The sequence below is a fragment of the Chiloscyllium plagiosum genome, unplaced genomic scaffold, assembly GCF_037043375.1.
Source record: "Chiloscyllium plagiosum isolate Xiang-an unplaced genomic scaffold, Cpla_swu_hap1 HiC_scaffold_3, whole genome shotgun sequence".
Lineage (NCBI taxonomy): Eukaryota > Metazoa > Chordata > Chondrichthyes > Orectolobiformes > Hemiscylliidae > Chiloscyllium > Chiloscyllium plagiosum.
This window is the reverse complement of record NW_028270141.1, coordinates 143,155,718-143,168,750: the sequence shown is the minus strand read 5'-3', so window position 1 is coordinate 143,168,750 and position 13,033 is coordinate 143,155,718.

Here is a 13,033-nt window from a genome sequence, read left to right as displayed (position 1 = left end):
CTAACCCATCCTTCTACACCCTCCTCCAGATCATTTATAAAAATGACAAACAGCAGTTGCCCCAAAACAGATCCTTGTGGCATACCACTGGTAGCTGATCTCCAGAATGAACATTTCCCATCAACCACCACCCTCTGTCTTCTTTCAGTGAGCCAATTTCTGATCCAAACCGCTAAATCACCTTCAATCCTAACACTTCGTATTTTGTGCAATAGCCTACGGCATAGAACCTTATCAAAGCCTTACTGAAGTCCATATGCACCACATCAACCACCTTACCTTCATCCACCTGTGCCACTTTCTTGAAGAATTCAATCAGGTTAGTGAGGCACGACCTACCCTTCACAAAACCTAATCAAATGAATCCTTTCCAGATGATTATAAATCCTATCTCTTTTAATCTTTTCCAACATCTTACCCACCACCGAAGTAATGCTCATGGCCTATAATTACCAGGGTTGTCCCGACTCCCCTTCTAAAACAAGGGAACAGCATTTGCTATCCTCCAATCTCTGGCACTACTCCTGATGACAATAATGACATAAAGATCAAAGCCAAAGGCTCAGCAATCTCCTCCCTGGCATCCCAGAGAATGTGAGGATAAATCCCATCCGGCCCAGGGGTCTTAACTATTATCAGATTTTCCAAAATTGTTAAAACTTCCTCTTTGTCAACCGCAATCCCATCTAATCCCCATGTTCTCATTAACATTGCCCTTTTCCAATGTGGATACTGTTAAGATGTATTCATTAAGTGCTTCCACTATGTCCTCAGATTCCACACACAACTTTCCACTACTCTCTTTGATTGGCCATAGTCTTACTCTAGTCATTCTTTTATTCTTGATATACCTGTAGAAGACCAAATTATGGTCACTATCACCAAACTGCTCAACTGCCTCCAAATCTAACACCTGGCCAGGTTCATTCCCCAGTACCAAATCCAATATGGCATCGCCCCTTGTTGGCCTGTCTACACACTGTGTCAAAAAACCCTCCTGCACACATTGAACAAAATCTGGCCCATCTAAACGACTCGAATTATAGCATTCCCAGTCAATATTGGGAAGTTAAAGTCCCCCAAACCGACTACCCATTTACTCTCGCTCCTATTGAGAATCATCTTTGTTATCCTTTTCTCTACATCCCTGGAACAATTCAGAGGCCTATAGAAAACTCCCAAAGGGGTGACCTCTCCTTTCCTGTTTCTAACCTCAGCCCAAACTACCGCAGTGGATGAGTCCTCGAACGTTATCTCAGCTGCTGTAATACTACCCTTGATTAACAATGCCACACTCCCGCCTCTTTTCCCATCTTCTCTGATCTTGCTGAAACATCTAAATCCCGGAATCTGCACCAACCATTCCTGTTCCTCCTCTAGCCATGTCTCTGAAATGGCCACAACATTGAAATCCCAGGTACCAACCCATGCTGCAAGGTCATCCACCTTAATCTGGATGCTCCTGGCATTGAAGTTCATACATTTCAAACCAACACCCTGCTTGCTGGTGCCCTCCCACGACATTGTAAACCCATCCCTGACCTCACTACCCTTAACCTCCTGTATTTTGTAACTACAATTCAGCTTCCCATCTCTCTGCTGTATTAGTTTAAACCCCCCCTCCTCCCAGAGAGAATTAGCAAATTTTCTCCCCCGGGATATCGGTACCCCTCTGGTTCAGGTGAAGACCATCGTGTGTGTACAGGTCCCACCTTCCCCAGAAAGAGCTCCAATTATCCAAGAATCCAAAACCCTCCCTCCTGCACCATTCCTGCAGCCAAGTGTTCAGCTCCACTCTCTCCCTTCACTAGCACATGACACAGGCAACAAACCAGAGCTAACAACTCTGTTTGTTCTAGCTCTGAGCTTCCACCCTAACTCCCTGAATTTCTGCCTTAGATCCCCACCTTTCCTCCTACCTATGTCGCTGGTGCCTATGTGAACCACAACTTGGGGCTGTGCCCCCTCCCCCTCAAGGATCCCGAAAACTGAGACATCACAAACCCTGGTACCTGGGAGGCAACACACCAATCGTGAATTGCTCTTGTTCCCACCAAACCTCCTCTCTATCCCCCTAGCTATGGAGTCACTAATGACTAAAGCTCTGCTCTTCTACCCGCCTCTCCTCTGAGCAACAGGGACAGACTTTGTGCCAGAGACCTGTGCCCCATTGCTCACCCATGGTAAGGAGTCGCTCTTCAACAGTATCCAAAATGGTATATTTGTTGTTGAGGGGAACCACCACAGGAGATCCCTGCACTGCCTACCGGCTCCCTTTCCTGCTCCTGACAGTAACCCCTTTACCTTCTTCTCACAGCTGTGGAGTAACTATCTCTCTGTAACAAGTCTCAATAACCCTCTTTGTGAATGATCTGAAGTTTCTCCAGCTCCAGTTCCCTAACATGGTTCGCGAGGAGCTGGTGTTGGGGGCACTTCCCACAATTGAAGTCAGCGGAGACACTAGAGGTGACCCTTACCTCCCACATTCTGCAGGAAGAACCTTCAACTGCCCTAACCTCCATTCCCACTATTCTAAATTCCCAAATAAGCCGCTGGAAAAAACATGTAACATGACCGAGAACACTTATCACCATACACAGTGACGCACAGAACTTTTGTTTTGGTTAGAGGAGAAGGATGGGTGGGAGACACTACCCAGGTAGTGTTTTGGGTTAGGCAACAGCCCAAATATGTAACCTCGTGACCTCTCTGACTGCCTCTAGGAACTGAAGAAAACCAGAACTAAAAACTAATTTAAACTGTACACTCACATATCCCAACAGGCTCTGCTGCTCCCTAGTGATCTCGTGACCTCTCCAACTACCTCCAGACCTTTAGCACTGTGGTAGCCCCCATCAATGTTTGAAAAATTAAAATTCCCCATGAATACAAACTTATTGTGCATATATACATGAGATCTCCCATATATTTGTTTTTCATTTTCTCTCTTAATATTGGGGGGCCTACAATACAATCCCATCAAAGTGATCTTTCCATTTTTATTTTCAATTTCTATCCATATATTTTCGCTTGATGATTTTTCAGAAATATCTTCCCCAGTTCAATGTTATTGATGGTTATGTCTGCAGGAAGTGGGTTTGGTTGTGGATCCTATCAGATCGCATGGATCAGTTGTGGCAGCAGTTAGAGGCAATGAGGAATTTACAGGAGTTAGGGGTGTGATGGATGGCAGTTATAGGCAGGGAGAAAAAACCGCAGATACAGTCAGGTAGATGGGTTAGTTCCAAGAAAGGTAGGAGAAGGAGGCAGATGATGCAGGAGTCTCCTGTAGCTAGTCCTATCTCAAACATGTATGCTGTTGTTGAAAAGGTCGGGGGTGACAGACTCTCAGTAGAATGTAGCATGAACAGCCAGGTTTCTGGTACCGAGACTGGCTCGCATGTAATGAGGGGTACGTCAGGTTCCAAGTGATCGATTGTGATCGGGGACACTTCAGTCAGAGGCATAGCCAGACATTTCTGGTGCCAGGATCAAGGATATCTCAGAGAAGGGGCAGAATATTCTCAAAGGAGAGAGAGAGAGAGAGAGACCAGTAGGAGGTCATTGTACACATTGGGACTAACGACATAGGAAGACAAATAGACGAGATTCTGAGAAGAGAATACAGGAAGTTGGGCAGGAATTTAAAACATACGCCCTTGAGGGTAGTAATATCTGGATACTCCTGGTGCCACACCCTAGTGATAGAAGGAATAGAATGGCTGAGGAGCTGGTGCAGGGGAGAAGGGTTCACATTTTTGGATCATTGTAATTTTTTCTGGGATAGAGGTTACTGTGTCGAAGGACAGATTGCACCTGAATTAGAAGGGGACTAATATATTGGCGGGGTGACTTGCAAAACATGACCTACTCTTGGGATAAGGCAGGGCAGGTCACTGAGGGGCCAGTGGGGTGGCATTTTGATTTGATTTGACTTATTTATTTTCACATGTACCTGAGTGCAGTGAAACGCTTTGAGTACAAGTAATACAGACAGATCATAGTAAGCAAGGACATACAGATCATAGCGATAAAAAAATACTTGAATAGAAGCATACAGGTTAAATGACACAGAGTGTGCGCCAGGCAAGATTAACATTAGCAAGCTCAGCATGATTTGAAGTTAGTGAGTCCATTCATCAGTCTAATAACAGCAGAGCAGATGCTGTTCCTGATCCGGTTGGTGCCTGTGTTTAAGCTTCTGTATCTTCTGCCTGATGGAAGAGGTTGGAGGAGAGCATTGCTGGGGTGTGATGGGTGTTTGATGATGTTGGAAGCCTTTCCGTGGCAACAAGCCGTGTAAGTGGATGGAAGATTGGTTTCTGTTTTCGGGCCAGTGACCATAATCCTATCAGTTTTAAACCACTGATGGAAAAGAATAAAGTGGATGTAAAAGAATTGGAGGAAGGCCAATGTTGATGACATTGAGCAAGTACTTTTAAAAGTTGATTGGAAGCGGATGTTTGCAGGTAAAGTGGCTGGAAAATAGAAATCCTTCAAAACTGAGAAAACAAGGGTCCAGAGACAGTATGTTCCTGTTCGGGTGAAGGGCAAGGCTGGTATGTGCAGGGAATGCTGGATAACTAGAGAAATTGAGGCTCAGGTCAAGAAAAGAAGGAAGCATATGTCAGGTAAAGGCAGCAGGGATTGAGTGAATCCCTAAGGGAATATAAAGGCTGTAGAACTATACACAAGGGGTCAATCAGGAGGGTAAAAAGAGGGTTTGAGACAGCAACTAGGGTAAAGGAGAATCCAAAGGGATTCTACAAACACAGTTATGGTAAGGTACTGGGGAGTGTTGCTGAACAAAGAGACCTTGGAGTGTAGGTTCATAATTCCTTGAAAGTAAAGTCGCAGGTAGATAGGATAGTGAAGAAGATGTTTGCTATGCTTGCTTTTCTTGGTCAGTGCGTTGAGAACAGGAGTTGGGAAGTCATGTTGTGGCTGCACAGGAATTGGTTCGGCCATTATTGGAATGTTGCATGCAATTCTGGTCTCCCTGCGATAGGAACGATTGTGTGAAACTTAAACGGGATCAGAAAAGATTAACAAGGATGTTGCCAGGGTTGGAGGCTTTGAGCTATAAGGAGAGGCTGACTAGGCTGGGGCTGTTTTCCCTGGAGCGTCAGCGGCTGAGGTATGACCTTAGAGAGGTTTATAAAATCATGAGGGGCATGGTTGGGTGAATAGCCATGGTCTTTTACTGGAGTCAAAAACAGAGGGCATAGGTTTAAGGTGAGAGGAGGAAGATTTAAAAGGGACCCAAGGGGCAACTTTTTCACACAGAGTGGTGCATGTGTGGAATGAGCTGCCAAAGGATGTGGTGCAGGCTGGTACAATTACAGCAATTAAAAGGCATCTGGATGGGTGTATAAATAGGAAGAGTTTAGCGGGTGTTCTGGACGAGCTGAAACTTTATTGCTGGAACAGCACAGCAGGTCAGGCAGCATCTAGGGAACAGAAGATTCGACGTTTCGGGCACATGCCCTCCTTCAGGAATGAGCAGAGAGTGTTCAGCAGGAGAAGATAAAAGGTAGGGAGGAGGGACTTGGAGGAGGGGCGTTGGAAATGTGATAGGTGGAAAGAGGTCAAGGTGAAGGTGATAGGTCGGAGTAGGGTGGAGGCGGAGAGGTCAAGAAGAAGACTGCAGGTCAGGAAGGCGGTGCCGGGCTGGAGGGATTCGGCTGAGACAAGGTGGGGGGAGGGGGGATGAAGAAACTGGTGAAGTCCAAGTTCATCCCCTGTGGTTGGAGGGTTCCCAGTCGGAAGATAAGAGGCTCCTCCTCCGACCGTCGCGTTGTTCTGGACGAGGCATCTTGCAAAATTCAACTACATCCTTGTGTAGTCCAGGCCAGTAAAAATATCTTAGTCTGTGTTTCCCTCACCCCGAAATGGGCCTCCAAGTGGTAACTCATGCGCCACTTGCAGCATTTCCTTCCTATACCCTGCTGGCAAAACAATTTGATGAATGTCTGCCCACTTCTCATCTGCTTGAATGTGTGATGGTCTGCATTTCCTTCATTAAGACATCATTTGTTAAGTAATAACACACAGTGATGCATTCATTCTCCTATGTAAATGTCTTTTGACATAACTGTTTTAAGTTCTCATCTTTCTGCTGTAACTTGATCAGCCTAGCAGGGCTAAAGATACTTGCATGTTTCCCTATTTGTCCTGCTCTGTCCCACTTATCTAATCAAAAAAGGTCTCAGATAAAGCTATGTCAGCTTCCTTAGCTGTGCCTTTTGATCTCTCCTGTTTCCAAACATGTGCCTCCGTGACCTCGTTAAGACACAATCTGGGAAAATTTCCAAATAAGACTCTGCAGGGCTTCAGTTGCTTGAGTATCCACTGGTTTTTCAACGAGAGTATGCAGCACACCTACCGGTGAATCAGTTATGTCAGTTGCAAGAACAAATTGTATTCTTGGAGCTGAGAGTTTGTCCAGTACACCTACCACAAATTCTCCACTCTTCTCTGGACTCTCTAGCCTCACTTTACATAACTGAGCACTTTTTCTCTCAGCATGAATTCCTGCAACCAGTACCTTTTCTGGCAATAGTCTCTCAGGAATACATATCTCCTCATCCTTCAGCATTACAGACTGAAAGCATCCTGTGTCCCTTAATATTGTAACCTCCTGACCGAGTACTCCTGTCCTATGTGAATAAACTTTACCCTTGCATGTATATTTTTTAAGCAGATCTGGCACTTCCTCCTTTATCAATCTCTGATCATCTTGTCCACTCTGAGGCAGTTGTCTAACTTCCCTTGTGCTTTTTGTTACTAGTCCAACAAAACTCCCAGGCTTGTCTGGTTTTCCTGCATCTGGCTTTCTCCTCGCCCACCAACTCTGTGATTTTGTGTGGCCCACTTTATTACAATGAAAACACCAGAGCTTTTATACTTCTTTGTCCCCCTCAAGGGTTTCTTTTTTACCCTGTGGTAAGTTATCCTTATAACCTTCACGGAGATCTACCTTTCCCTTTCCACGTGTGGATTTCTTTTTGTCCCCGTCATGGACTGAAATTGATTCTGGAAGCCAAACTGAGTTTTATGAAGCAGCTCATAATCATCAGCCACTTCAGCTGCTAACCTTACCATTTTAACTCTCTGCTCTTCCACATGAGTTCGCACAACTTCAAAATAATTACCTCTCTCAGGGCACCATAGGTTTGCTCGATATTTAAAGCTCTTATCCATCTATTAAAATTACTCTGTTTGATCCTTTTAAACTCAATATAGGTTTGACCAGGGTCCCTCCTTACATTCCTGAAACGTTGTCTATCGGCTTCTGGTACAAGCTCAGATGCACTTAAAATGGCTTTTTTCACCTCCTCATGCTCCCCAGATCCCTCCTCTGATCGTGATGTGAATACCTCACATGCTCTACTGACATGTTTCATTTGGACCAACAAAACCCACATTGCCACTGGCCACTGCATTTGTTTAGCCACTTTTTCAATTGAGATGAAAAAGGCTTCCACATTCTTCTCATGAAATTTAAGCAATGCTTGAACATACTTAAACGTTTTCTCACTTGGCTTCTGACCACCAAGGGCTTGCTCCTCCTCACTCTCTTCCTCACTGAGCGTAGCCTCAGCCTTTGTCTCCACCCTTTTTAAGTGTCAGGTTTTGAAGTTCAAACATTTTCTCTTTTTCTCTCTGTTCTGCTGCTCTCTCTTCTTCCCTCTCTTCTGCTTTTAATCGTAACTCAAACTGTCCCATTTCTGCTGCCCTTTCCTTATCTCTTGCCTCTTGCTCAATCTGTTTCATTTGCAATTGAATTCTTGCCATCTCTCTCGATTCTGATGGTTTCTCCAGCAAGTTTAAACACTGAGCTACTGCTGTAATTCTCTCTCCTTTCCTCACAGAAGCAGGCAGTTCCAATTCCAGCTTGTCTGCAAATTCCTGCAGCTTGGTCTTATTCACCTTTTGCAAAAACTTCCAAAGTCCCCACATCCACATCCAGAATACCTTTGGCGACTGAACAAGTCATTACTATCCCAAGCTGTGTCTCCCCAACCAAACCACCACCAGGAATAAAGGCACTAGCACCGACCACGCGCTGTTTAAAATCCCACAAAGAGCCCGATATCTGTTATGGACTAGACCAGACCACTCAAAACATTCTCAAGCAGGCAGCCCAGACCACAACTTTACAATTTGTTTTGGTCGGTGTACAGTGAAAGTTACCCAGAGTGAGGTAGCTAGGTTGACGAACAGGTTTTAAAACAGACAAAAATTTATTCTCAAGATTATACAATGAAACACAAAGAACAGAATTTAAAAACCCCTACAGAACGCAATCTATCCAAACTAGACTTAATTATGCGGCTCCGAATATACACAACAGTCCCAATAAGCAAACCCCCTTAAAACACAGTGCAAAAAATGGAACAGATGCTTACATGTTGAAGTTAGAAGGGCAGAAAGAGAGAGAAAGCCTGTTCACACAGTCCCCTGCTGAACTCCCAACTAGTTCTGGACTGAACTCAACTACTCGGCTAGAGGAGGTCCGTTCCTGATGAAGGCCTTTTGCCTGAAATGTTGATTTTCCTGCTGCTCAGATGTTGTCTGAGGACCTGCTGAACATTTCCAGCACCAAACTCTCGACTCTGCTCAGTTAGAGAGCTGACCACTCCCCTTCCATTATACGGGTCTCTTCTGAAACATGACCACTTTGGCCTGAAGTCTCACCTGTTTGCATATGAACAAAAAGGCCTCTCAATACCGTTTAATCTCTGTACCAAACCAGTCTAATCAGCACCGGGAGCATTTACGGCCCCTCTTTAAAAAACCAAGGACATAGTATCCTTGAGAAAAGGTACAGCTTTTAGAAAAAAGGAACCAGCTTTGTGACAAGGGATATGGGCCAAATGTTGGCAAATGGGACGAGATTAATTTAGGCTCTCTGGTTGGCATGGAAGAGTTGGACGGAAGGGTCTATTTCCATACTGTACAGCTCTGTGACTGTAATAGTGTCCCCTCCAGCTGTGAAGTCATCCATGGGGCTCACTAGTAATTTTGTCACTGATTTGACTGTCTTTGAGCAATTTAATGCTGTGTTTTCACAAGATGTGTGTCCTGTGTGAAGCAGGATAAACTGTTTATCACGTCCATTGCCTCCGAACCTGTCAACTGCCTTGAATGGCTGATCTCTTTACAGAGTTCTGTTGTTGTGAACTGTTCAGATTTCTTTCAGTGATTTTGAGTTAGCTTCACTTGGCCATTCTCCTTCCCAGCATGCAGCAGAAACTTCCCTGACCAGCCATTTTAGGCTATGAACAGTTCAAGAAGGAAGTTCACCTTCTCAACGGCAACAAGGAATGGGCAATGAACAGTCTCCCAGCCAGCCACACCCACATCCTGGGAGTGAACTAAAAATAACTCCTGATGTAACCACAGGATTCTCACTGTTTGTGTAAAGCAAACTCTCTCCCTGTCAATCTCACTTTCATGCAGCACTTCTCGATGGTTTAATCTTCCCAGTCTTTCCAGTACAACGGCACCCCTGGTGTTTGTACTGCTTCAGATAAAAAATCCAATCACAAGAACCAGACATTAACCACAGCTTGTATCTCAAGACCATGGCCTTATTAACATTGAACCCTTTTGTGACCGTGTTCCCTCCTCTGTCACCAGGGCCTGGGCACCATCCTCCTCGTTTGTAAAGACAGATGCAAAGTGTTCATTTCACACCTCAGCCATACCCTCCTGCTTCTGTGTAAATCCCCTTGTTGGTCCCTAATCAGTCCTTCTCCTCCATTAATCACTCAGTTGTTATTTATATGTCTACAGAAGACTTTGGGATTCCCTTTCATGTTAGATTAGATTAGATTACCTACAGTTTGGAAATAGGCCCTTCGGCCCAACAAGTCCACACCGACCCTCCGAAGAGCAACCCATCCAGACCCATTCCCCTACACCTAATACTATGGGCAATTTAGCATGGCCAATTCACCTAACCTGCACATTTTGGGACTATGGGAGGAAACAGGAGCACCCGGAGGAAACTCACACAGAAACAGGGAGAATGTGCAAACTCCACACAGACAATTGCCTGAGGCGGGAATTGAACCCGGGTCTCTGGCACTGTGAAGCAGCAGTGCTAACCACTTTGCCACCGTGCTGCCTGTTGCTGGTCTTTTCTCATAATTCCTCTTCACTTCAGTTATTTACTTATTCCCCTCACGTCTGAACCTTCAATATTCATACTGGTTCACAACTGTATTTTCTGCCTTGCACCTTGTCAGCGTGCAGTCCTTATACACATCCATTCCCCACAAGAATGGCCTGAGGCCCTCTGCTTCTTCCTCTCCCACAGACCAATCCAGTCTCCCTCCACCAACACCCTCCTCCGCCTCACTGAGCCAGTCCTCACCCTCAACAACCTTTCCGTTAACTCTCCCATTTCCTCTAAATCCCAGGGGTTGGCCATGGGCACCCAGATGGGCCCCAGCTATGCCTGCCTCTTTGTTGGCAATGTCAAACAGTCCCTCTTCAGTATGTACTCAGACACTGTGCACCAACTCTTCTGCCGTTACATCGATGACTGAACAGGAGCAGTGTCCTGCTCCCAGGATGAACTGGAGCAGTTCATCAACTTCACCCACAACTTCCACCCCGCTCTCAAATTCACTTGGTCCATCTCGGACACCTCCCTCTCCTTTCTTGACCCAACCATATCCATCTCCGGTGACAGTCTCCAGACAGATGTTTACTACAAACCCACAGACTCCCATAACTACCTGGACGACACCTCCTCCCACCCAGTATCCTGCAAGAACTCCATCCCATTCTCCCAACTCCTCCACCTCCACTGCATCTGCTCGGACGAGGAAACATTCCGCTCGCGAGCATCCCAGATGTCCACCTATTCCAAACCCGGTGCCTTTCCTCCTTCTGTCATCCAGACAGCCCTCCACCACACCACCCCCATTCCCCACTACACTGCTCTAAACCACCCCCTCAACATAATAAAGACAGAGGCCCCCTTGTCCTCACCTACCACACCACCAGTCTCCGCATCCGACACATCATCCTTAAATATTTCTGCCAACTTCAACTAGACCCCACCACCAAGAACACCTTCCCCTCCCCCATCCCTCTCTGCCTTCTGCAAGGACTGTTCCCTTCGACAGTTCTTCGTTTACACCACTTTCCCCACCAACAACCCCCGCACCCCCAGATACTTCCCATCCAACCGGAAAAGATGCAAAAACTGTCGGCACACCACTTCCCTCACATCCATCCAGGGCCCAAAATAATCCTTCCAGGTGAGACAGAGGGTCACCTGCCTCTCCTCCAGCCGAGTTTACTACATCAGGTGCTCACAGTGTGGTCTTCTCTACATCGGGAAGACCGAGCGTAAACTGAGGGTACATTCACCGAGCATCGCCGCTGGCCCTGCAGGGGCTGACTGGACTTCCCAGTAACCTCCTATTTCACTTCGCCCTAACCACTCCCTTTCTGACATGACCATCCTTGGCCTCCTCCATTCTCACAATGAACCACACTGCAAATTGGAAGAACAACACCTCATCTTCTGCCTGGTCAGCCTACAGCCCAGAGGACTCAATGTTGAGTTCTCCAATTTCAAATAACCTCACTTCCCATTCCCCAACTCCCTTCCCAGCCCCTCCCCGTCCCGTCCACTGCTCCCCAGCCACCAACCAGATTCATTCCTCCCATTGACCAACCAGGTCGTACCCTCTGCCTGCTTTCACCTCTCGCCACTTCACCACCCTGCCCCTGCCACCCCCTTTAGCTGCAGCTCCCCTTACACCCACCCCCTGTCCTGAAGAAGGGCTACACCCTAAACATCGACATCTCCATTTCCTGATGCTGCCTGGTTTGCTGTGTTCCTCCAGCCTCCTGCCTGTCTCCTTTAGCTCCACCCATGGGGGCAACTGTCTGTGTGGAGTTTATGCATTCTCCCCGTATTTGTGTGAATTTCCTCCGGGTAACCCAGTTTCCTCCCACAGTCCAAAGGTGAATAGTTTAAATTGCCCAGAGTGCCCAGGGATGTGCAGGTGAGGTAGGTGAGCCATGCGGATGGAAGAGGGACAGGAATGGTTGTTGGAGGTTCCTGGTTACAGATGTTTCAGTAAGATTAGGGAGGGTGATAAAAAAGGAGGGGGGGTGGCGTTGCTAATTAGAAATGGTATAACGGCTGCAGAAAGGCAGTTCAAGGGGGATCTGCCTTTGGAGGTAGTATGGGCTGAAGTCAGAAATAGGAAAGGTGCAGTCACCTTGTTGGGTGTTTACTAACAATAGCAGCAGAGATGTGGAGAAACAGATTGGGAAACAGATTTTGGAAAGGTGCAGAAGCCACAGGGTAGTAGTCATGGGTGATTTCAACTTCCCAAACATTGATTGGAAACTCTTTAGATCAAGTAGATCGGATGGGGCGGTGTTTGTGCAGTTTGTACAGGAAGCTTTTCTAACTCAGTATGTAGATTGCCCGACCAGAGGGGAGGCCATATTGGATTTGGTACTTGGTAACGAACCGGGACAAGTGATGGGCTTGTTAGTGAGTGAACATTTTAGTGATGGTGACCACAATTCTGTGACTTTCACCTTGGTTATGGAGAGAGATAGGTGCATGCAACAGGGTAGGTTTTACAATTGGGGGAAGGGTAAATACGATGCTGTAAGACAGGATCTGAGGAGCATAAGTTGGGAGCATAGGCTGTCAGGGAAGGATGTTGTGGAAATGTGGAACTTTTTCAAGGAACAGATACGACGTGTCCTTGATATGTATGTACCGGTCAGGCAGGAAAGAGATGGTTGTGTGAGGGAATCTTGGCTGACGAGGGAGGTTGAATGTCTTGTAAAGAGGAAGAAGGAGGCTTACATAAGGTTGAGGAAACAAGGTTCAGACAGAGCATTGGAGGGATACAGGATTGCCAGAAGGGAGCTGGAGAAAGGGATTAGGAGAGCTAAGAGAGGGCATGAAAAATCTTTGGCGGATAGGATCAAGGATAACCCAAAGGCATTTTATGCGTATGTGAGAAACATGAGAATGACG